Genomic DNA, 20,975 nt, shown 5'->3' with positions numbered 1-20,975 from the left:
TCTGGGAATGGGATTTGCAAAAACCAGCACACCACACAAGAAGCTACTGTTGCTGAGGGAGGCAATGCTGGTAGGAAGACCATAGGTTAAGTCCTATTCCTCACAGGATTCTTGATGTTTGTCTCCAGTTGGTGTTCATAACCAAGACCTTTCTCCTGGAATTAGGCACTGAGGCTTTCTTCCAAGCATTGAGGGTGGTGTGGCCCTTACCTTCACAACAAAGAAGTGGCAGAGCTAATATTGCAATATCCCCTTCTTCTCTGCTCCATTTCCCTTCCCTCTCTCAGTTATTCTAGTATGCTTATGGTTAAATTATCTTCCATGATCAATGTAAGCCAGGTTCAAGCCTCTCTTCACAGGGATATGTCCAAGTCCAAGTTAGTTTATATGAGCCTGGCTAGCACATGTCATGAGCAGAGCATGTCTCACTTATAAATCTTGGTGGCATCCCAAGCACCACCAAGAAGTTTGGGGTGGCTTGCTTACCTGTGCACATCACTCACATTTCTGGTGATGCAGAGTCTGCTATTCAGCCCAAGCAGGTAACATGATTTTAATCCCCTACCTGTTTTTCACTCTGAGCTCAGTTAATTCCAGTTTTCTTTCATCTACCTAAAGCTAAATGCAGACATGAATATTTATGGATATATTTATGGATATTTGGCTAATGTGGTAATTTTGTCATGCTTTAATGCAATAAGTACCCAGTCACTCATTAATGAAAACAGTGTTTGTTCTTGTCTTCATGTTGTGGATTAGAGGAGGATGGTTGGCTCTTGCCACACTCAGTGGTCAAACACCATATCAATAAAATCCCAACTCTTTCATATATTTACACCTTTAATAATACCAAGTAATCATGTATTTGAGAGGTTTTCGTTGAGAATTCAACATTTTATTGAAAAATAACTGAGACAACTGTACTTGCATCCTCTGTTGAGGTGGAAGCTTCTACTTCTTAGTGTAAATAGAACACCTGCACCTTTCAATCACTTCTGAGCAATTTAACACTGAAATAAATAAACATTTCTTTTCTAAAGTTTCTTCTTTTTCCTTCAGGCTTGTCATGTGATGGTAGGTGTGTTGAATGATGATTTATTGATCAACACTTAGGTCCGGCAATGCCTTGGGCGCATGGTTACCTTGGAACATTCTTAGGAGTTCAGCTGGAGTCTGCAAGACTGCTTGCAGTCAGTAGAGTGACTGCAAAATTGGTGTCCTTGGTGTGATTTGCAAATCCTTATCTTCTTTCAGCTTTGGTCCTAGTTTTTCCTCCTATAACTTCACCAATAATCTTCATGAGAAACTGGTCCCATTTCACCAATTTTATGTAAAGCAGTCATAGAACTGGAGAACTGAAGAACTTAGCCCAACACATACTCTTTCATCAAGCAAGTGAGCTTCTAAAAAGTTAGTTTGAGTGTAAGATTATTCGGCAGGTCATCTGAATCAAGATTTGGGAACAAAATATTAAGACGCTGCTTTTGATTAAAAAAATAGATTAGTCTATGGGTCATGTAAACATTTTATACTATGAAGATACATATGCAAAAAGGCCCTACACTCCTAATACACTTAAGACCTTACACTTAATATACTTAAGACTAGCCCAGCCTCTCACAGGAAAGGGAGCATAGAGGAGATTATCTTGAGATCATCTCCTGTGATGATCAGTGAATCCTAATGCAGTGTTCCTCTTTGTTATTTGAAATGTCTATTTACAGACATTTCCCCCTACACAAACACCTCAGTCATAACTCAAATCTGGGAAAGTCTAACAGTAAATTTTCCCACCAATATTTAATTTTTGCATTGGATTTTTCCATGTTTTATAAGTAATGTGATTCTATATGCAGTGGGAGAGGCAGGCAATACTTATGAGCACATTAGCCTCAATCCCTTTCCTGATAGTTGTTATATTGATCCCACTAGACAGTCCTTGAGATCCACACATTAGTTTTGCTGGTTTTTTTCTGATATTCTAAGGTCTATGGGAGGTAAACAGTGTAACATTGCTTAACAAAAGCATTCTAAACAAAATTCATGATGTTAGTGCTGAAAAGTTCAAGTTAGGTGTTGAACACTTGCTACCTCTACTGCCTTCCTCTTTCACTCCTATATTTTCAGCAATGTCATGCTGCTTGATACAGATCTCTCTTCTAACACACTCTACAATAATTTATTTTTTATCCAACAGGTGTCTAACATAAAACATATACACTATCAAAGGAAAAGCTAACAAATTCCAGGACTTCCTGCTTCCAGCCAGATGCCCTAACTTCCAGGGTATGAAATCTCTTCCTGCCATTCAACTTAACTTTCTGGAAGACAATGTCCCAGCACCAATGGGAGTGGATGACTGTGCTCTACAGACATATGGGATGAAGGTCTGGGCACACTGCTGACATGCAGAGGAATTATAGTTAGGCCAGGAGATCATCTCAATCCTAGTCTGATGCAAAAAATAGTGATTATTTTTCCCCTGGGACAATGCTTGCACTTTGGTGCTTTGGTGATTCACTGTTTTTTGAATGTACTCGGATCAACACAGGACCATTACATCCAAATGCCATCCAGGTTGTCAGTGATACAAGACAGCTTCCATGTTTGCAGGACCACAGCAGGCTTCATCATTCTCCTAGTCCCTGGAGCTGTCTCCTCATCAAGCTTGTGTGACCTTGGATTCCCAAAATTGTGCCCTTCCTTCACCATGTGGCTTCCCTACTAAAGACATTCAGCTGGCCCGTCAAGGTCTTTGCTTGAGGCTCCCTCTCTTCTGGCTTTCCCTTGAATAAGTTTCAGCAGCCAAAGTGAAGAAGCAATAAGGGTTTCTGCCTCTTTCTTGCGGGACAGCTCAATGATTGGTGATGAAATAAGCTCCTTCTTCTCCCTAAAACCTTTTGGCTCCACATCTCATGACTCTGAGATGAGCGCTGCCCCCACAGGTCTCTGTGCTGTGTGACTGGGGGAGCACACCTGCTTGAGACAAAATAGAGGGAAGGAAAAATGGACAGATGGAGTCAGTGATGCAGCCCATCAGTTGTAGGGTCACATCTGGGAAAGAGGAGAGAGTTTCCATTCTTTGCTCCAGAGTTTATACATGCCATTTGTGCAAGGTAGATGTAGATTAGACAGCTGATTCAGTTATTGTGGCCCAAATTAGTACCCAGTACTCACTTTTATACATGAATGCCACATCATTCCTTTCAGAGTCATATGTGTCCTGGCTCAATTAAGTCCTGAAAAAGTCAAAGAATTATGGAGCAGCCCTGGTTAGAAGGGACTTTCACAGCTCATCTAGTCCAACCTTTCAGAGGAAAAGGAGCATAGAGAAGGTTTATCTAGCACCCTGACCAACTACATCTTGAAAACCTCCAACCATGGGGACTCAACCAAACCCCTCTGCTGAAGGCAAGTCACTTTAACAGGAACCAGTTAACAAGACAGAGCTGATAGGATGAGTGGGAGAACTAAATTCCTGGAAGAGGGAGAAAAGCAAGTGAGGGCTCCCCTGAGCTTCTGGATGCAAGCAGTATCTCCCCCACCAGTCATAGTCACAAAAAAAGGAGTTACCCAGCTTGGAGGACAGTATCTGCTTTATTTTCTTGCTCTCAGTTTTTAAATTTTGTTTATTTATAGGAGCAGAGTCCCACTTGCCCTCGCACTAGAGCAGCTCTCATGCAGTGGGATGTGGCAGGGAGAAGAGGGGTAGGACTGACGCAGGACCCAGCACAGCAGAAGGTTGGTGAAGGAAGCAGGATGGCAGCTGGGCATGTCCCAGAGACAGCCCTTTCCAGCGTCTGGAAGGGCCTGATTGAAATTTTCTGCCCTTCATAAAGCCACCACATTGACTGAAACAAGGACTGGAGACTGAGATTGCTGCTGCAAAGACACACTGGAAATTCTTCCTCATCCTTGTATTTCTGTTCAGCTGTAACAAAGGAGTAGAGAGGAGGTCCCCCTTTGGTTGGTGTTTGAATTTAATTTCCCTCCTTGTGTAAAAAATCTATAATGCCTTGAACCATTGAAGCTTTCTAACATTTCCTGGCAATATTCTAATACTTATTAGAATTAGAATGATCTATTACATAGACTTCTGGCAAGTACCTGAGTATTTAGACCTTAACAGGATTTGGGATCATTAGACTTTGCATTGGGAAGAAGCATGGAACCCATCTTCATTTGTGATGATTTCAGAAGCAAGATATATTAATTTTCTGCTGTGTTTCTTTCCCCATTTCTATGCTGGTGATTTACATGATGGATTTATTAATCTAAAAATGCATTTAAAACCAGCTTATATTACAGTAAATCATACAACATTTCTGAGAGTGTGTTTAGTTTCAGATCTGTGATTTTTTTTATCTTTTGAAACTCATTCACATTTATTGGCCCACACTTTCAAGTCCATTTTTGACTGATGCAACTCCAAATTTCCAAAAGCAGGATAACCATCAATTGATTCTGACAGTTCATTTCCTGATTCAATCCTGACTGTAATCATACTGATTTGATGCATCACTTGTTGGCAGGAACATGATTCAGTATTCAATCATAATGCAGTGTTTTGATGAAAAGTTCTCCACACATATATAAAATATAATTGTAGTACAATGTATTTAACTGCCCATTGCTGTTGCAAGCATATGTTATCCCAGGATTTCTCCCAGGAACACTACCCAGACATACTGAATGATAATAACTGCCACTAAATCAGGACAGAGTTAACATCACTGTCACTTAATGTGGATTAATTTAACTGTGCTAATGCATGTAAAAAAATAATTAACCATAAGTTCAATATGTAGAAAACCTATGTTTTAGCCTTTACAACAGATCAGTTAAATAAAGATAAATTTTGTAAAGTTCACTCATTTTTCAATAGACCTCAGAGAAGGGATTTCTGAGGTTCACTTTACAAGGAGAGCCCATGAGCATCAGTCTGAAATTTTTGTTCATCTTGGGGATGAAAACATTCATGAGGTTTTGTAACAATCTTTACCTGCATAGACAAATTCCTTGTCTTTTATTTTCACTATCTATGAATACGTATTTGCGAGAGACTTTATGAGAAACAATTAAAAAGTAGTGCTTGGGGATATTGGTTACAAAGATGTAGAGTAGCTGAGAGTGTGAAAATAGGACATACTATTCACATAGTTCTGTTTCTGAAAAATATTCTGTACAATAACAATATCTTCAGCAATGCAGTGTGAAAGTTTATACAGCCCATGATGAACATTTTGATATTCACTAGTTTTGAGGGTCTTAATTTACAGTAACATTTTTCCCGGCATAAAGAGCAAACAAACTAGATACATGTATAAAGCTAGCTTATGTCTCCTCAGTGTTGGTATTGCATGTAGAAATTTTTGCAGTGTTGATATTGCATGTAGAAATCTTTGCCAATTAATCTCTTCTTTGGCAGTCTATGGGGCTGCATTTTCAGCTGGAGCATGCTACTCACTTTGCCTCAGTGTAAGATCAAGCCCTGCATATTTTATTTAGGAAAAAAAATTATGAAGAGAATTATGTTAATAAATGTTGAAGAGACTGGAGGAAGATGTATTAGGGGTTGAAAAAGCAGAGCTAATGAGGTTTGACAGGTTAACTTTCCTGGAATTTGCCTAGGGTATCCCCTCAAGAAGTAGATGATTTCAAAATCAACATCCTTGAATGAGCTTTTGCATGAGCTTTACCTTTCTCCTCCTAAGTGTTACAGGGGGAAAAAAGTTAAGTGTCTGTAAAAGCAAATAAAGAGAAATTTTAAGGGAAGATAAAGAGATCCAACAGCACGATCCCAGGGGAGATGTGAAAGGAGAGCACAAATGAATTTTTCTGTAGGCAAATGGAAGAGAAATTTTGTCTGGCTTAACTAGCAGTGGGTATAGCTGGTACTCATAAGAATAGCATGGTGCCAGCTTGTCTATAGCTATCAGTACATATATATTGCAGTCAGTATGAATGTGACAGCCAGGGAGTGCCCTGTGGTGGAAAGAAACCTAAGCCAGCTGCAAACTAGTTAGCTTAGTAGCAGCAGGCATCTATTGTGACAGAACAGACATGGATAGAGTCTGCAAAACCAACATTGCAGGGAGGGAAAATTACCCTGAAATCTAAAATAACCATAGAAATTAAAACTTAATAGAAATTTAAATGGAAATTGTGCCTGCTGTTAAGGAGAACTGAACAATTCAAGGTAGCTGTCGGTCTCAAGATTCTGTGGACCCTAATAGCCTAGAAATGTTTTGGTGCTGGCCACCAGCTGTCAGCAGATGGATCTGGCTGAGAACTCCTATGTGAGAAATACATGAAGATATTTGCAGAGATACTGGGCTGGCAAAAGTTGAACAGCTTTCACATCTACTTGTTCTGCTTTGTAGCACTGCAGTATCAGTTAACTTGCAGTAGGCAAGTTAACCAGCTGTGTCCCATCTCTCAATCATTTGCATCCATTGCAGGAAGTGAGTTAATATGCAGAATCCTGTTAAAATAATTCATCAACCTGAAATCAAAAGCTCAACACAGTCTCAGAAATAATAAGACATGCTTCAGTTTAATATAAATTGCACTTAGCTGCATTGAAAACTTCATAATCACCTAATTTAAAGCACAGCAACACAGGGGGAAAATCTTTCTAGACAGCTATTTAGACTGGTTTTCTCTGACATTAGCAGAGATGGAAACTGATGGAATGGATCTAAATGCCTCCTTCCAAGCCACTGACTCTAATGAACATCCCAAATCCACTTCCAACTAAGCACCTTCCTGTTATAATATTGAATTACATTTCAGTCATTTTTTATAAAAGATGAGAAATTTAATTGAGGCATTTTATCACTGCAGTACACTATCTTATCAAAAGAAGTTATTAAAACCATAGTGCAGTCTGCTCCAGTAGAAGATTTTGAAAAATTAGAAATTTTGGAGCATCTGAAATCTGGAGAGCCCTTGAGAGTCCTCCTCCAGCACAAAATCTGCTGCTCCTAAGACCAGCCTGGGATTGCTGCTTGGGAATTCTGCTGTATCATTAGGTTTGCAAATACAAGGAGGGTTAGCAAAAGGGAAGTTTAAATGCTTTCCAAGCTGCTTTTGTGTGTGAGATATAATTTAAAATCTTTTGTCACAAGTTCGTTTTAAGAGTGGCAGCATCATTCTGAATCTACCCAGTTTTTTTAGAAAGGATTCATCAGTAATTTTCAAGTTCTACATTTGCCCACCCAGCTTGCTGGCAACATCAGATCATTTTTTTTAAATCCTATCACAACTTTTATAGAACATTTTTTCCCCCTTTGCTTCAGGAAACAGTCACAGAAGTAACAATTAAAGTGCATTGATTGATCAAAACTGGTTTGTGGCAAGTCAATTACAGGCCCAAACAAGTATATCTATTCCAGTCACCTTCAGATCAGCGCTCAGGCTAAATCACCCAGGCAGTCACTTCCAGGGGTATACACTGTGTGCAAACTGTTATCTGACTGGCAAAGGCTGCTGTGCTGTGAACCCTGAAGCCCCTTTAAAAATGAGCCCTTAAAAAATCCCCACACCTGTGTTCATGGCCTGCAGTAAGACTAAAGCACAAATTAAATGCTCCTTCAAATAGAATGGCTTTTCAGCAAGCTGTATTGGTAGATCCTTTAGGGTCTGGGAAGACACAATGCTAACAGCCCTTCCATTGCTCTTGATGAGAAATAATAGAGGAAGGCATTATTTGACAACAGGCAGTCACTGTCTCCTGGAGAAAAACAGAAGGGCAGAGGAAGAAATGGAGGAGGAAAGCTTTCCTGGCTGTCCAGCTACTTCCATATAGCTCCTCCAAACCAAATTGTGCTGAAATACTTTATTTGGAGTTTTCTTGCAAGTTGGATGGCTGTATTTGAGGGTCTGTGCAGCTTCTATTTTGTTTTGGGGTTCTGCTCTGCAGAACAACTTGCAGTCAATTTATCAAGCATAATACGCAACACAAAGGCTGGGATATTCTAGTTTATCTGCCACGTAATTAGTGCCTTACTAACTATCACATGGTGGTTTTCTATCCCAAGCATCACTTACAGGCATGTGAAAGATATTTTGGCCCCAAATCTATAAGACTATCAGTAGTTGGGGGGGAACAAGCCAGAACTTGGGCTGTGACACTGACAGTGTAATGTATGTATTGCAATGATGGGGAAAAGGCTTATCTGGGATATTTTCCCACACCAGGAAGATGTAACTGGATGTATATGCAAAGCTGGGCACACACATGTATTTCCCACAAATATATGTATTAGCAATATTTACATGTAAAGATAAAAAATATCTCTAGCAGTCACATAAAACATTATTGCCTATGTTCCCAAACACTTGTCTGTGTGGGCCAAATTATTCTTTAACTCTTTTAGTCCAGTGAGTGTGTGTCATTTGAAATGAAAAAAAAAAATCCCAAACTATTATATTTCTTAGCAACATATCTATAAAAAGTATTCAAATAAAGATTTGTACAAAAAGTAATCCTAGGAAACCTAAAAAGTCTGGTTTGAATATTACTATGAAAGTTAATATTCTTAAAGTTAATAAAGTTAATATTCCATAGGAATATTCCTATGAAAGTTATTATTTGTACCATTTTTTTCTGACATTGTTTTGTAACATTCTAGTGAGTGATCTGAATTGTTGTGTTGAAAATATTACAAAAAGTGCATTAGAAAATCTACAGCCTATTTTTTCTTTACCTTTTAGGAATTAATACTAAAATATAAAATGGACTTTTTTTGTCTTTAAAAAATTAAAACTTTAATTGCTGTACATAAACAGAATTCCTAAATAAAAAAAGTCAGATGAGCTACGTTTAACTCTGTTTATGCCTCTTTCAGAAAATGAAGATTGTTGAATCAGGAGCATCTTTTAGCTACCATCTCTAAGGTAGCTGCTCTTAAAAATAAAGGAAAAAAATTAGTCTTTTTAGCCATAATGCATTCCTATTCTCCACTGGCATCCATCTAACAGACAAAACTGGTCCTTCAGCAGTCCCTCAGTTTAACACCGGTACGGACTGGGAGCAGTGAAATTATCGTCCCCATTTCCCAAAGCAAGAGCTCCACCATTTGTTGGCCGGCAGCAGTGCATCCTTCCGCACGCTGCCAAGGGCGAGACAAGGAGAGGGAGGCCGAGGTTTGCCGGGCAGGGTGACATGTCAGAAGCGATGCACATCCTCGTTTGCTAGCCTTGCCTTGGCAATAAACAGAGAGATGCAGAATTCCTGCTCCCAAGATGCCGTCACTGCAGGACAGTCTCATTTTTCACAGTGCTGACAAATGGGGATGCAAAAGTCTGAAGAGGAGGAGAAGGGTGCTAAGATTTGTGCATGGCTAAGCAGCACATGGTTCAAGAAAGAATCAACACCATCCTTGCCTGGCACCAAGTGAGTGGAACCATGCTGTCACACAGGGACAGGCTGCTGGCACCGCCGTGCCTGAGGTACCATGGGACATACAGAGACCAGTGCCAATGGGAATATCCCAGTTCTATGGCATTTTGAAGTTTCCTGTTTTCAGCTAGGGTAGATTTGTTTTCTTCTCAGTAGCTATTACAGTGCTATTTTGGGGGTTTGGAATGAGAATGGTGTTGATAACACATTGATGTTTTGGTTTTTTGCTAAGTCATGTTTGTCCTAAGTCAAGGACTTTTTTCCTTGTCTCATGCCAGTGACGAGGTAAATTAATTTAAAAAAAAACCCAGCCCTAGCTGTGAGGGAGCATATCTGGGACAGATGACCTGAACTGACCCAATTTACTTTATTTTCAATTATGAAACTGTTCTTACCTCAACATACAAGTTTTACTTCAATTTTCCTCCCCATGCCACCAGGGTGGGCAGAGGGGGAAGAAAGGGTGGGTTAAGCAAGTGGCTGTGTGGTGTTTTGTCTTCAGCTGGGTTTAAAACATGACAGTTCTTTTTGGCATCCAGTGTGGGGCCTGAAGGGTTGAGATAAGGACAGATCCAACCAGAGTGTGTTAAAAGAAAATTGTTACAAACATTCACTCCATTGGTTTAACAGCTGCTACTTACAATTTGGACTTATTTTCTCTCATACTCACAGCATTTTGTTTGTATTAACCAGTCAATTATACTTTATTTGCATTAGGGGTTCTCTGTGGTGTATTTTGTAGGACGGGCTTATGATGTGACAGTGTGTCTGTTTGGGACACCAGTCTGGGTTATGTATTCAGTATTGCAGGCACCTTTGTGCTTTGGGAGTCATCTACTCAAAACAGTTAATAATCACACCTTTGGCTTTTTCTCCTCAGAGAAACAACCCACAGGGGAGACAACTTCCTATCTTTTTCTCTTCTCCTTTTCTACTTCCTTGTTCTCCAGGCTGATTACTGTAGTCAAGAAGTTTAAAGATTTTCAATATCTTTTGGCTACCCTTGAAACCAAACATGTTGTTCTTGAAACCAGAACAAGTGTCTGTATCGAGCAAAAATTAAAAGCCAGCAGATGTTTCTGATTTTTTTTTTCTTTACAAGTCCATTCGGACTTTAATAAAATGTCCAGGTTGCAGAAACTGAAATCTATGATGTTTTAAGTAGAAATAAGCAGAAATCTGGTGTTGCACTGTTTCCAAGAAGAGTGAACTCAGGATAGGATCAGAGAATGGCTTGAGTTGGGAGGAACCTCAAAGATCATCTAGTTCCACTCTCTCCTGCCGTGAGCTTGGACACCTTTCACTAGACCAGTTTGCTCCAAGTCCCACACACCCTGGCCTTGAATTCTTTTAGGGTTGGGGCATCCACAAATCCTCTGGACAACCTGTTCCAGTGGCTTACCACCCACACAGTAAACAGACTCATATAATGTAAAATTAGTCTCCCTGGGGTAGTAAATGTGACTGAAAAATAACACGCAAATGCCAGGTTAGGCTTTGAGCAGTTTTCCAAAGTCCTGACAATGTTATAATTACCAAACTACAGATTTTGTAAATGAAATGGTTGCTTTTGAGACATAAGGAAGAAATTCATTCCAGAATAGAGGACCCAAAGTGCACTTTCTACCTTTCCACAGTGTTTCCAGGTCTTGTGCATCTGTATTTCAGGACCCTACATTTATAACTTTGTACTTTCATGGCAGAGCAGGAGTTGCTGCAGTGATCTCCTCAGACAGCTCCAGCACCAGGCACCGTCACTGCAGTCACTCACAAATCCAGAAATTTGACCAACTAACAAAACTGTGATGTTTACCAGGCCTGAGTCACACTACAGGAGTCACAGGTTTTCATGCCCTCAGTAGCTTTTCCTTTTGTACACCAAACATACTCCTATCCATCTTAGACACTGCAGGTGTGCATAGAGCTCTGTGCATATTACTGTGTAAGGATAGATACCATAATCTACTTAGAGATCATGGCTTACCTCAGGTATTGCATGTTATATGCAACAGGAGATGTTATTCGAGTCAATCCTCAAATAAAGACCACAAGCACCTTGAGTCATGTCTATTTATAAAGCCCAGATTTATTTACAGGGGTGAGGGGCTGCTTGAGCCTGGCAGCACTGGTGGCTGCTGCCCCCAGGCTCCAGCTGCCTGTGCTGTGACTGAGGTCACAGTGCCAAGGGAATCCCCACTCTGGCCAGGATTGTGTCCTTTTCCAGGTGACAGTCTCCCTTGAGACATGAATAAATAATTAATTTATTCATTCTTCTTATGACATTGAAAGCATGTCTGAAGCCCCATGAATGAGAGATTCAAAAAGAGTATTTTCAAATTCAGAATAAAGCCCAAAAAATTGTGCTGCTTTTGGAAATCTGCTCCTCCTCCAGTGAGAAGCTGAAGAAACTCCAAAGAATTGCACAAGTTTTTCAAAGAAAATTAATGAGAATACTCCTACTGAACTATCTGCTCCATAATTTATAAAATGAGAAATGCTTTCTTTGGGCATTGAGTTATGAAACAAAATTAAAATATCAATATAATCACAAAAGATTGTAATACATTACTAATTCAGAAACTTTAATAATACTCTATAAAGGAGACAAGTGTGATTAGCTTAAGAGTGCTTACAGGTTTCTAAATTTTTAAAATAATAGTAACTCCTGTGATAAGAATGGAAAAAAACTCTTCACATTTTAAAGGGCGTGCCAAGGCTTCCTGGAATCCTGGAAAGGTTTCTAGATGCCAACAGCTTTTGAATCTGTGTGGGGCACCTAAATTGTTTTACCATTCTGGTGAGGAAATATATAGCAATATCATCCTAGATTTCTCATTTGGACCTTCAAGCACAGTATTCTGCATTTTTTATACATGGTGAAGATTCAGAATTGCTCTCACAAGACTGGCAGGTCACTTAAACTTGCATAATACAATATCAGAACAATGCATTTATTACCATAACTTACTAATAAATAAATCAGAATATTTCTGGAGTCAAATTTTGTTATGCTTTTTTTTCCTCTTGGGAGAAGGAGAAGGGTGGAATGTCACACTGTGTGACAAATGAAAATGACCTGAGCCCTTGTGTTTTTATGATCTGTCAATATCTTTCTGGTAATAAGACGCCCATAACTGAACACAGCATTGCAAGAGCATGTTTTGCATCCTAAAACCACATAAAGAAAGATTATTATCTTCCTGCTCCAATCCAGGATGATAGGGTGCCTGGTGGATGCAACCCAAAACCACATTGACCTTTCTTTCACAGGCACAACATATTGGAAGCTCATGTCTAATTTGTTACTTACTCTCCCTTGGGATTTTTAAAATTGGACTGGAAAAGGTACAAGGAAAACTATGAGTCTCACTTCAGCAAATGGATGGAATTTTTATTTCAGAAAATAGTTTCCATTCTGGTTTCTCTTATCTTTCATTGTTGTTTCAAAGCAACAATTTTACAAATATAAATCCACACTGAATAACTAATTATTCTATTCCAGTGGATTACTTTATATGACCCAAATCCTGATTGCTTTGGTAATTAATATGAGGGGAGCCTTAGAATCAAAGTTACAAGTCCAGTGCATGTAGCAACCAGGAGCTGGCTGAAGGCTTGCAATAAATACAGAGGTAAGATGTAAGGAGTGAGTAAATAATATTTCAGTAATCACAATTTCTATTAAGTATGTAGGTTTTTTAAATCACAAATTAATTAAGGAGACAAGTAAGATAATTAAAGAGACTGTATTTTTATAAATTTAACCAGCTGAAAGCTTTTATTCAAATGAGTGTTCATCTCTATTAACTCCTCTTGCTGAACCCTGAGTGTTCAAGGACACGAGACGGTCCCCTTGTTTAATGTTAGGGGAGCCGGTGCCCTAACTTTGTGTCCCTGAAGGCAGTGTGTAATGCAGCTGGAATGCTAATGGGTGACATGCTGCAGGAAAAAGGAAGCAGGTTATCATATTTGGGACATCGACAACTCAAAGTGTTGGGTGATACTGAACAACAATAGTCACTCGACTAACATGATAGCATTAGAAAAGCCAAGTCCTGACCTGTAACTAAGATATGTCATGCTCAGAAAGTGGATTAGGTTCAAGATGAAATGTCCTGAATACAAAAAGAAAAGCTCCCAAACAACAAGATTCAGGGTAGGCACTATAAATATGGAATGATGAACCAATCTTATCTCTGCAGTTACAAACGCAGCTCTGCAATGGTCAGTCCATCTCCCTTCTTACTGGTGGTGTTGTCCATACCTTCCTCTGAGGAAACAGAAAATAAAAGGCACACTTCTACAAAGTATGTAAAGCTGCCAGGTGTTGGTTTCAAGCATTTGTGTGCAGACAAAGAGGAGAGCAGAAGCAGAGGCAAGCCCCTGTGAGCAGCACCCAGCAGGGCAGGAGCGCGCTGGGACACGGACAGGGCAGCACAGAGCAGCTGGCAGAGCTCAGTGCCCGTGAGCTCAGAGCTGCCGCCTCCTCCGGGAGCAACTCCCCACTGAAGGGACTAAAGAAAGCTCTGGGAAGGAAACAGCTGCAGTGACCCATCTGCCCCTTGTTGTACCTGGGAATTTAGAGCTCTGTGACCATCCTCTGAAGATACCACCAATGTACAAGAGTGTGCTAGACACACCTTAGATTGCAATTGGCTTTTTAATATTGATCATCCATAAAGAAACTGCACAAGCATTAGAACACAAAAGAATACATATTTTAACAGAACAAAATTCCAGTTTGGGGTTTTCTAGTATGATCTTTTTATTTTCTTTTTTTTTTTTTTTTTGTTTTTGTGAGATAATTCATTGTCCCACAGAGTCAGACTAGTGTCACTCTGTGTGTACGTGTGTGTATGTGTATGTGTGTGTTCCCTTTTAGTTGGTTTTATTTTAGTCTTCTAACTTCATAATAAGTATAAGGAAAGGAGCAGGACACAGATAATATGAGCAAAGCTCTATCAGGAACCTGTGATTTCAAGGTCTGTGCTAGTCTCACACTGCCTTAAGCTTTCATGTTTGAACAGCTAGGAACAAGAGTATTTGATCACACACTTCAGAAGAGCATTTTGAGGCTAAATCCATTGCATTCTCTAATATTTTGAGAAGTCTAAAAATATACATACAGAAGTTATAATGGCTCTAGGCTAATGTACTTTATATGTATAATATGGATACAACAGTTCCTTTTTCATGAGACAGGAGTCCAGATTTTTAGTTGTTTTACAACAAAAGGTTTTTACTTCATCACGGAACATGCACACACCTTTTATGCTACCTATGCTAGCATTGATCCCGACTTCAACCACACTAGCACCTGCTTCACATGTCTGTCGCACAGGGCTGAAATGCACAGCAGCAATGACTACTTTGTGCAATGACTACTTTGTGCAATGACTACTTTGTGCAATGACTACTTTTTACTATGACTAATTATCATTAGACCTCAGCAGTCATTAATGGGAAAATAGTCAAACATTTACTGTTCTCCCAGTAAAGTGAAAGAAGAATCACTTCTAAGTCTGATACTAATTAACATAGTCATATGCTTAAAAAAGAAAATCAACAATGACAAAACTGTGGTGACAGCTTGGCAGTGTGATAGGTGATACTGAGGACCAGCCAGTTGCACAGTAATCCAGATTGCTTGGCAGGATCATAAAACTCAGCACTGGCAAGTTTTTGGAATTGCCTTCTAGCATGTTCCCCACTCCCAAACCAAAATTAGAGATGCTTGTGTCAAATTCATAGAATTTTGCATAGTCTGAATCTAAATACCTCCCAAGAGAGAGATTTACTGGCACACTGGGAGAATCTCTTCCACAGTTTCACCATCCTTAGGGCACAGAAGCTTCTTCTAGTGTCTCAGCTGAGTCTTCTGATGGACAATCGGATTGGTAATTCCTCAGCAGTGCTCCATGTGCCTGCTATCTTCCCTCTAGCCACCTTTATCTTATTTAACAGTTGCTAGCCAAATTTAATGCTGCATTCTTTACTTCAGGCTACCCCTCTTTGTTCAGATTTCCTTCCTTCACTGAGGACTTTTTCCAGACCTATGATCATTTCCGGTTTCTTTCCTCAGTTTTTCATTGCTCTTATGATTTCAAACTGTGCCTGCCTTCATAGCCCTCTCCTCCTCGCTCTTTCTTCCATGCCCACAAATATATTCTTTATCCCATACTCTAGGTCCCTTATAAAAATACTGAGCAGCTGTAGACACAAAGTGGGTTCTGTCTGTTTTGACAGTGCTATCAGTTGTAAAAAATCTTTGAGCATACTTTTCTGAAGAATTTCCAAACTGCAGTTTGTCCAGAATGCTCTTCCCTATCTCAGCTGTCATTGCATGACATGAGGCAGCAACCAATGCCACCAGCTGCTGCTCATCTGTGCAAGAGATTTCTCATCTTGCTGAAGAAATTCAGTAAATTACCACAAATTCTTTCTGACGAATCTACACTGTTTGTAACTAATTTTATTGCTTTAATAGGGGGGTTCACAGGTATTGGTACCAATGCTTTTCTTTCTGTAATTCATTTCCCTGGGCCAGGGAGGGGCTGTGGGGAGCTGGAGTCTGGCCTGGGTCCTGAGCAGGCTGGGAGAGCTGCAGGGGGCTGAGCAGGGAAATCCAGGGCTGGCTGTGCTCTCATGTCCCTGACAGTTTCCTTACTTTGTTTGACATTAGGGAAAATCTTATCATTTGGCCACATCGGACTCTTCTCCGAGGTAAGCAACAGGACAAGACAAAAGGAACTCAAATTACATCAGGGAGGTTTACATTGCATATTAGGAAAATTTCTTCACTGAAAGACTTGTCAATCACTGAAGCAGGCTGCCCAGGGAAGTGGTTAAATCACCATGACTGGAAGTGCTCAAAAAACATTTGGATTAGGCACATTTTAAGTGAATTCATAATGCAGCAAGTTGCTCCAGAGCAGCTAAGTATGGTAGTGAGTAATTGTTTCTTTGTTAACTGCAGCAAACAGCCTTATGCCTAATAAATCTAAGAGAACAGAAAAAGTCACAGTGCTCAGTTACAGCAAGAGATTAGCCCCCACTCCAGAGGCACCACATCCTGCCCAGTCACCCAGATCCAGCCCTGCTCCCCAGCTCAGTCATGCTCTGTCATTTGGTCATGATTTATTTACCCAGAGTGTTAAGTTGTCCTGGCATTTCCACAAGAACTTGTAATGGATATGTAGCTGGCAGAGAGCATGTGTACACAGCACAGCACAGAGCGTTGTCAGAGATACCCATCTGCCTGGGAGGGAGCCAGCACACCTATGTGGAGCAGCAGAGCTCTCTGCAAAAATACAAACCTGAATTCCCCGGCCACATTCAAGCACAGAAGCGAATTAGCTCAGCTCAGCACTGCACATGCACAGCTCACATCTCCCAGCCAAGCAGGATCAGGGCCAGCAAAGAGATCTGTGTGTTGATCTGTGCTGTGCAAGGCTGGCATTCCCCACAGAGGTGGCTGCGCTGCCTTCTCCTCCTGGTGGCAAAACCAACTCTTCCCTCAGCATCTTCTGTACAGCAAATGCAGGAATACCATCTGCTCTTTCCTCCCCTTGTTCTTCCTGAGCACTGGCTACAGCCAAGATGACCTTTGTCAGAAAATACTTATCATACTATTTATGTCTTGAATTGTTGACATACCTTGTCAAACAATGGATTTACATCCTGCCTAGTTGATGTATGAAGTCCAAACCTGATTTATAAGTCATGCCTCTTTGCTACCACATTCATTTAAGGGTCACTGAGCTGATTTATGGCTTGAGATTTGGAATGATAAATCACAACTGCATTCTGCATTTCCTGTACCTGATTTTTAATCCAGCACTTTTCACTTCCATTATAATATTTGCTCTGCTAACTTGCCTGTACAAATAGTGAAAAGATGCCCTGTTTAACAAGCTAGAGCTCCAGGGAATACTTTGCAATGCTCAGGCACCTTTAGCACCGCCAGGCTCATCAGGCCAGGAAAACTATTCTAGTCCCTGTATAACCACATCACACACAATCCCCCCATGAACTATTCTGCAGCCTAACTCAAACCAACATATTTGAGGCTGGTGTGGTCTGAAACACAGTTTTTATAGGTGTCTGCTTGTGTCTGACAATGCAAACAGGCAGCATCCATTCATAAAGGCTCAATACACATACTCTCAGATTTGGGATTATACAACAAAAAGGCTGTGAAACCAGGAGAGCATGGGCTGGGAGGGCAGATTGGGCTGAGTGCTGAGAGAGAGTCCAGCAAAGCAGGTCTCACAGGGAAAGGCTAGCAAGCCCAGTTGGGCACAGGGAAAGAGTATTAACAGAATCCCAAAAAGATGGCAAGGTGCTAAATGCAGGAGTTTTCCACAAGAAGATGGTCAGACAACCAATACTACCCATACAGCACACTTCAAACCTTAAAAGTGTGAATTACCATCTGCATATTTTGGCTGGTCCTTCTGTTCATGAGTATCTCATGATATTAACAGAGATGGAATAAGTAGTAAAGTTAAAGAGAAAATAGAAAAAGAAGTGCTTGCTGCCAACTCAGGTGCAGTTAACTTCCCTAAATTTTCTATTTAAAACAGATGCAGAGTTCAGCATGTTACTGGAGGAGACGTTTTTGATAGCACAGTATCTCTTGGGAATTAGGAGACGAAACCCAGACGTATTTGTATATGATTATTTGTATATTATTGCTATATATATTAACAGAGATTTATTCTGCTGTTGTACCATGAGTCTCTATACTGGTCAGGTGTGTTCATTCAGGAAAAATAGCTTGTGTCACTAATTTTTGGCTTTGTCACCTATAATTCAGAAAAATATGATAGATTTTAACACCTGCAGATTACAAAATCCGGTTCAACTACAACAGCTCACGTTCATAGGAAAGGAAAGCTCTCTCGCTGGTTCCAGTAACAACTGGGTGTTTCTTCACACAAAGTATAAAAATGTAAACACAGATGAGAACTGCCAAAGTCCTACAGGGAGGTGCCTACGCCCTGTTCCCTTTGCTCCCTCTGTGCTTGGCACATCACAGGGCCCACAGCTATCCTCTTACAGGAGGTGTTGTGACCCAGTCCTGGGGATTGATGCAGCACAGTAAGACAAGTCACAAAAAAATCTTTAAAGAATATATATTCATCTCTTTCTTTGGATCATGTGACTAAACCAGATGTAGAGGTACTGACCAAAAAATAAGAAGGGTCAAAGGCTTCTGTTCCAAAAAGCAAAATGATTGCCAAAAGAACATTATTGTCACCATTTACGTTGTGACTGACATTTCTATTCCTGCTGGGCATTTCTGTGAATGCTTAATTCATCTGTTGAGTGTCACAAGTTCAGAAATAAGACAGGTTGCATGTGACATGCAATAGCATTCTATATGTCTCTGTCATGCACATAAAAAAATAAGGAAGTTGTTTTAAGAGCACTGCAGGACCAAAGGAAAAGCTGCAGAAGTTACTTCAGGGCCATACTGAGGCTTTTCAGCAGAAACCAACCAGTGCATTCAAAGGTGGACAGAGGAATCAAGGGACTTCAATACACAAAAAGCCTCTGTGTGTAGCATGTTTGCATGAGGGATTCCCACCTAAGGCAAACATCTGTTTAACATCTTTATGGATTATTTGGACAGGGCAATTGAGTAAGTTCACAGATGAAACAAAGCTGAGTGGGAGTGTTGAAGTGTTGAAGGTGGAAGGTCTCCACAGACAGACCTCCACAGAAGGTCTCCCCATTAACAAACTATTGATGGGCTGAGAAAAATGGCATGAGGTTCAATAAAGTAAAATGCCATGTCCTGCACTTTGGTTACAACAACCCTGGCAGCACTACAGGCTTCAGGAACAGCAGCTTGAGAACTGCTCAGCAGAAAGGGACTTGGAGGTGCTGGTTAACAGCCAGCTGGATATGAGCCAGATGGGTGGCCAAGAAGGCCAATGGCATCCTGGCCTGTATCAAGAATAGTGGGGCCAGCAGGACCAGGGGAGAGATTTTGCCCCTGTACTTGGCACTGATGAGGCCCCACCTTGAATACAGTGTCCAGTTTTGGCCCCTCACTTCAAAAAGGACCCTGAGGTGCTGAACTGTGCTCGGAGAAAAGCAATTGAGAGGGTGAAGGGTCTGGAAAACATGTCTTATGAGGGAACTGAGCTGAGGGAGCCAGGATTAGTCTGGAGAAAAGGAGGATCAAGGGGGAACTCATTGCCCCCTCTAACTACCTGAAAGGAAGTTGTAGTGAGGTGGGGCCAGGCTCTTCTGCCATGTCTCAAGAGGAAGGATGAGAGAAAATGGCATTAAGTTGCACCAGCAGAGGTTCAGATTAGATATTTTAAAAAAACCTTTAGTGGACTGAGTGGTTAGGCATTGGAGTAGGTTGCCCAGGAAGGTGTGAAATCACTGTCTTGGGAAGTATCCAAAAGGCATCTGGATGTGGCATTCGGGGATATAATTTATGGTTCTGCTATGATGGCAGCTGGACTAGATGATCTTGAAGATCTCTTCCAACCCTGATGATTCTGTGATTCTGTAATTGCCAAGGAGGGGATTTCCAGACTAGAGGAAGAAGATCTAAAGCAGAAGCAGCACAGACTTGGGCAATTCCCTTGATTGCAGCAAAACCAATATTTTATAATTCTGTTTCTGAAACGGTGTTTGGGAATTTTTCTGGTAGGTATTGACAAAAGGCTGAATGGTTTGAATGAGAAAAGGATTTTAAAGAAATCTTCCTCTCATTCATTTCTCAGCTACCATTTCAGATTTCTTTTATTTAGGTGCAGATGGCAGTACTTGTAGGTGAGGAATGGTACTGACATCAGATTAAGGGTTGTGAGAGGCTTGTAACTAACTGAAGCAGATGTTTAAAGTCTTTTAAGAGTAGTTATTCTGTCAGAATAAATGTATTCTTTAATAATCACATTAATAAATGTTATTATCTACTCTCCATTTATACAATCACAGTTTGAGAAGTTCCAAGTAGAACTTAAGGAGTTGTTGTTCCCTGGGAAACATACATTTGCATGGATCTAAGATTTTTTTAAAGAAACCATTATCCAACATGCTGTTTAGTTACCAATAGTGCTGAAAAGGTGCCTGTGGTTGAATAAATCCAGCTGCAAACAGGTTGCAAAACAATGTTTTTCTTCTTTGGGAGCTACCTGTAAGGATTTATTTTGTGTCACCCTGACACAGAGGAAAAAAAATAGAATTTTAAGGTAATTTCCTCTGTCCCTAAAAATCAGAGGAAAAGTAGGAAACAGATATTTAAAAACAAATAAATTGCAGCCATTAATATTTTCAAAACCAATAATTTAAAATTACTCTTTGCATCTATTCAGGGCTACTTGCAGCTGCTATGACCTATGGGCAGGTTAGCTCTTCTCTCAGATTTGTGGCAACCAGCAGAGAGAAAATGGGTTATCCCTATGCTTTGACACAGTATTTTTCTGCTATATAGACATGCCTCAGAAATAAAATTGTTCCAGGTGTTCTGCTGAAGGTATTTAACTCTCAGTATCCAGAGACAATGACTGCTTGCATTACTGAATGTCGCTGTGTGGAATTTTAG

Source organism: Ammospiza nelsoni, chromosome 1 (assembly GCF_027579445.1).
Source record: "Ammospiza nelsoni isolate bAmmNel1 chromosome 1, bAmmNel1.pri, whole genome shotgun sequence".
NCBI lineage: Eukaryota > Metazoa > Chordata > Aves > Passeriformes > Passerellidae > Ammospiza > Ammospiza nelsoni.
This window is presented reverse-complemented; position numbering follows the sequence as displayed.